Here is a 6,094-nt window from a genome sequence, read left to right as displayed (position 1 = left end):
TGACCCGGATCGATTTATCTAACCTAATACCTAATATTAAATCCGAATATAATGATTAAATTTGATCCAAAACTTGAACCATATCCAATCCGAATCATATCCGATCCAAAATTTAGCGACCAATATGGACTCATATCCAATTTGACCTAAATCAGAAACAATCCGAACTGAAATTAACCCGAACTGAAAACAACTTGAACTGAAACAACCCGAACCGAGTTTAACCCGATCCAAAATTAATCTGAATCGAAAGCAATATAAACCGAAAATCTATATGTACTTGATTAAACTTATAACCAAATTAAGCCTAAATGATAAGAATAACAAACGAATATATATTTTTACAGGAATATATCAATAATTATATATATATTTGATTAGACTCATAACCAATTCAGTATGAATTGACATAATCTAAAGGTTGACCCAAATCGAAAGTCAATCGATCCGATATTAACCCGACCCAAAATCTAATTGATTTGATATTGATCTGTACCCAAAAAACCCGATCCGATAGTGTCCCAACCCGAAAATTGATTCTACCTGTTTCCTGACCCGACTCAATTCACCATACACCCGAACTAAATCCGAACCAGACCCGATTCTACCCGAATAAATTAAATCAAATATAATCTAAACGCAAAATAATCCGAACCGAAATAACCCGGCCTAAACCCGGTCCAAATGACCTGTTTGCCGCCTCTAATTTAAACTTAAATTATTGTGTTTCGACCGGACTAGACTTAAATAATTTTGGATATAAATTATTCGAAATTGATATTCGAACTTTTTTATTCATCATGGATTTAGATTAGGTTCATATGAAATTTGGGTACGAAGTTTAAATGTAAAATGGTCAATTTTGCCTCTAGTGACCCAATTTATAATAATTTTTTTTTTGTATTTTTGCATCAATTTATCTTTCGAAATTATTTAACCCCATTGATGTTTAGGATTTAAGATTTGAAGTCCGAATATAAAATGATACAATTAAATAATTTTATAAACTAAATCAATATGAAAATACAATATAAATAAAAATAATAAATGATTAATTTGATCTATTATACAGACAAAAGTGACCCATTTATCAACTTTAAACGAGTTCGGATCGAAATTAATTCAAATTTAATCGAAATTTGTACCATATGATTCGACATCCTAGTGACAGTATCATATCACTTAAAAGGTTTCTCGGACCTACAAATGAGTACAAAATGAAAAGGGAGCTTCAAATCTAATCTATCTTCATATCTGAACCCTATGTTCTCTTTGGATTTTCATACAAATGACCAGTGATGAACATGAAGCAGATACAGTGAGCGTTTTCTTCATCATTCAACACTTTCCAAGCCACAGCTCTCTCGTACGAGACCGGCCTCGCCATGCTCGATAAGCAGATACCACCTTCGAGGCACATAAACCCCTGCAAACATACAGCACAGATGAATCAATCATATGTTTTGCTACGGTTTCCTTCAGATTTTTCGGATGTCTAACACATTCGATTGTTATTTGTTGCGCTTATAATACGACCGCGAGTTTAATATCCGTTGCACTGCACTGCAGCTTGGCTCTGGTTGTTGTACCATACCTGTTGCATTACTTGTGGAAACTCCACGAATAGGGTTTTCCGTCCGTTCTCGTCGAAGATCTTCTCCAGAACGATGTCCTGGAGTGACACCAATGTTGTTTCGAGCCTGTCCAGTCCGGCTTGATTTGCAAATGTGAAAACCGGTAGTTCCTGCGTATATATTACCAAGCATCGGTTACGGCAAGATAGCGACTAGGCAGAGGGAGACGAGTAGCTCGTGTTACCGAGAAGACAACTCCCTGGACAAGGCTAACATATAACTCGACCCGAAATAAACATGATCGTTTGAGTAAGTACCTTCAAAGAGCAGCACAGAATTGCGTCTGTGTGATGCCAAAGCATTATCAGAATGGATTCACTTCCTTCATGTTTGAGCAGCTCTGACCCCATATAGCACCTGTGAAGAGATAAACGATACACAAATATCGTTAAAACAAATCCGAACAGCGTAACCGATGTTAACAACAAAGCATTATATCCAGATTTACGGGGAATCGACGAACAAACCTATAGCTTTGACAAATCCAACGAGCAAGTGTTTGTGCTTCAGGAGTACCAGGGAGTGATCCTAAGCCAGATTGAGAACCTAAGAAGGAAGAGAGTGCTAATGCCACCCTTTGAACCGAAGCAATGATACTACGGACGTATTGTCGAGCCATGAACGCCACGTTTTCTTGAAGGTGGATCTCGTACGCAAACTGGAATGCAATTGTCATCACAGATTTCGTGCTCCCGCAACGACTAGAACTATCACCAGTTGCTCGGTTTCCGGCAGCCCCAATTTCAAGAGCAGAAGCAAGATCAAGTGTACGATTTGGACTGGATGCATCCTAACATTAGATATGTATTCATTTAGTAAGGAACTAAAACAAAAACAAAAGATAATCAAGCACGGAATCTTACAACGTTTACCATTCTGGAATCAAGGGGAATGATGCGGAAACCGGAAGCGATAATAGGTGTATCCTCGGAGAACGAGACATCAATGGGAGCAAAGATGAGTTCAGCACAAGAGCTGACTGCATTCTCATCCACTCCACTACAAAGCTGAGAAATTCATACAAGGAATTCATAAATCAACAATAAAATGACAACAAAATATCGGCCCTGCCGTAAAATAACATCGGTTGAATGATTGTTGGTAAAAACTTAAGTACCTGCAAGAAGAAGATATCATTTGGCATGATCATGTCCTGATAGTGGCCCATGTTTTCAAGCTTAACAACTTCCATGAACTACAACAACAAAAAAGTGACAGCAATATTTAGGATACATTTTGCTAATTGAGCAAAGATTATGTTGTAAGCGCCAAAACTCGGTATCTAATTACTCACCTCTTCATGCTCTATTGTGTGAGCCAATGGAAGAATGACTTGACCCCCGAAACTTCCTCCTCGAGGCACAGGAAAGCTACACGGTCCGGCTTTGACAGCAGCAGCAGAGTAAGCATCAATACCACTGTCTGCCCATTCCGATTGATGTTCTCACAAGAATCTGAGAAGTATTGCTGGAGGCACGTTCTACAAGTAGAATAAAAATAAGAGGTTTAATATCTATAGATCTTCTGACGTAATGGAAATACTTTCGACACATCTAGAAACTGACCTGTAATAACATGGATGCTTTGGCACAGAGAACCCCATTGCCCATCGAAGGAAATCCGCTACTATAAGAAAAGTTCACATCCATCATCTTGCCAGGAGATGAGTTCACAAGGAGGGTAACATCATCAACATCGTCGCTTTCCAACATTGACCATCCTTCATCGGTAAACCCATTAACAGCCTCATTAAATCCCCTGGACATTAGAATATGTTAGTCCATCATCAACTAAGAATCTATCTACTAATGCAGAGCTGAACGAACGTACTTGCTCAATTTCTGACCAAGTGCACGTAGAGCTGCAGGTCTTCTCCCCCAACCTGTAACATTCGGCTGAGATATTTCCAGAGAAATCTGCCTCAGATGACGGAAAGCCTGTGCAAATGACGAAATTATACCATGAAACATTTTAATATCTTGGTTTAGCACCCAACTCTACACTCAAGGTATAGCTGCAATGCAAGGAAGTCTTACCGCCATTGTAGTCTTCTGAGCGAGTAAAGTAGAGGACTCGTAAAGCGGCCGCAACACTTCAGGAACACTCAACGGCTACATGGGAGAAAGAAGATATTTGAAACCGTTACCCCAGTGCAATAAAAGTTTCTGTGTTTCACAAGGGACAGCAATGTGATTTATACCTCCAAATCCATGTGATCAACTATGTGAATGACGGATCCACCCCCTTCACAAGGTCTAATCAAGTAACCACTACGCAGCAATTCTGCTCTCACGAAATTTACCGCCGGCGGCATACTCGGACCATTTTGAGTGTTGTCAAGTGATCTTTCACATACCTGAGCATCATAGCATAATTATAACGATCGGGCTATCGTCAAAGGAAAAATGAAAGCTCGTGGGGAAACATACCACAAGGCTACCATCCTCCAGAACAGATGTGTAGCGCAGCAACCAGAAGTCACGAGCTGACGCCAATGTTGTAGGCGCGTAAAGCTAAAAGAAGAGAAAAATTCGAAACTTTTACCATAAGCTATTGCACCATTAACCGAAATATTCAGTAGTAAATTAGAAGGAAGAAAATTGTAGTCTACCTGCATATAAAGCAGTTCAATGGTTCCACCATTGCAGTGGACAACGCGTTTATAATATCCACGGCTCGGCAATCACGGTACCATGAAGGCCGATCTTTTAGGATTTCAGCAACCTACAGGTGGAGCAAATAATCACCAGTCAATTCAACCAAATATGAACCGAAAAATGTCCTCTCACCAGAAAGCAAAAAACAAACTTACTCTTGTAGGATCTAGTCCCACAAGTCCGCATGCACGAGCTGCCACTCCAGTGCAACCATGAGAAATAGCAACGATTCCAATGGAATCCGGACCAGGCTGCATAGGTAAATGAAGACTACTTTGGTTAATTAGCATTAAAATCAATTAGCATTACCTAGTTAATTACCTTATTAAAGAAACATTAGTAACCAATAGTGAAAGTAGGATAATGGGGCTGTCCTACAAATTGACAAATAACAAGTTAAGGATTTGAGTGTTGCTTAGAAGATTAGCAATGTAATGCACTTTATAATCGACATTATCGATAACGATAAAGCATAATGGAGTATGGTTTAATATTGGTAAAGAAAGAAAGAAAATGACAAGAGAGCGGTAACCTTCATCCCAGGCATTGGAACCCACTCCACAGCAGTTCCAGTTGCCTTTGAAAGAAACTCTGTTAAAGTTTCCTCTGCAATGGACAAAAGTCTAGAAACCATACAAAAAGCACATAAGCAACACAGTAGCAAACAAATTTAAGGGCTTGAATTTCATAGAGAAACGAGGAAAGAAAGGGACACAACAATTTCCCACTAACCCTGCAGGGCTGGCATCCCTTTGAGGATGGTGAGAGTAATTTGGTGTTGACCACTTGTCACCACTGAGTCACTGCTTGTATCTGTGGTGGCTAGGGTCGCCTGCAACACAAAACGTCGATTTTTAAACCAAATCAAAGGCTAGGAAAGGGTTCAAAGCAAATCAAAGGCTTTAACTTTACTAACATTTTGAGTCTGTTGGCGAAAATAGCCGTTTTCATAAACAAGGTATGAAACTTGCTTTTGTAGCCTATCATTCTCCTCCATTAGCAGCTTATTCATAGCAGTCAACTTCCTGTTCACAGCTTGGAGGAGTGAAGCCTCTTTCCTTTGTTTCTCTCTGCATCTGTTGAACAACATTAAAAAATCCCAAAGTCAACAACCATATGAAAATATGACGAAATAAATATGAAGAAGAAGAAAAGTTTGGGGCTTTAGCCTTTATGGACCTGCGGTTTTGGAACCAAACTTTGATCTGTTTAGGCTCGATGTTGTAGAGGATGGGGCACTCACGAATCAGCTGTTGGCGACGCATAGAGCTTGGCTTGGGGCACTCATGGTAGAGCCGTTCTAATGCTTCGACTTGCTCGTGCGTGTACCGCACATACTTGCCGTTGTCCATTGCTATCTTGGTCCCATTTTTGCAGGCTGAGCTCACCGCCATCATCGCTTCTATACACCATCAAAACATGACATACATTAATGCATACATACATACATACATCAAAGCATTCATTTCATGAACAAACGCAATGGGATAAGTTTATTTATACCGTTTCACTCCTCTCTTTTTTTTTTGGGGGGGGGGGGACTTCGAGAACACAAAGATCAGCAGCGAGACCTCAAAAAGCCATCTACAAACCAGAAGAGAGACTCCTTAATATCAGACAGAATATCAGGTCGTAATCATAACACTGTTCCGTTTCTCTCAATGTTACTTCTCCTTTCTCTGTTTTCCTGCCCTTTCTTTTAAACTTTTGCCGTTTTAAGCTTCCTCGGCTCTCTGTCCTCCTCTTTGCCGCTGCAAAGTAAAACTAAATTTCATATCTTTTACATTTCATATTTTCTTACAA

At 39.6% G+C, this 6,094-nt stretch overlaps 1 pseudogene; it reads right to left on the bottom strand.

The window, feature by feature from the left end:
- Nucleotides 1-1,176: 1,176 nt before the first annotated feature.
- LOC120200730 lies at nt 1,177-5,870 on the bottom strand (annotated as a pseudogene).
- Nucleotides 5,871-6,094: the final 224 nt, after the last annotated feature.

The sequence above is a fragment of the Hibiscus syriacus genome, unplaced genomic scaffold, assembly GCF_006381635.1.
Source record: "Hibiscus syriacus cultivar Baekdansim isolate YM2019G1 unplaced genomic scaffold, ASM638163v2 tig00000340_pilon, whole genome shotgun sequence".
In the NCBI taxonomy this organism is placed as follows: Eukaryota; Viridiplantae; Streptophyta; class Magnoliopsida; order Malvales; family Malvaceae; genus Hibiscus; species Hibiscus syriacus.
The sequence above is the reverse complement of the archived record's forward strand: the minus strand, read 5'-3'. Positions and strand labels throughout refer to the sequence as shown.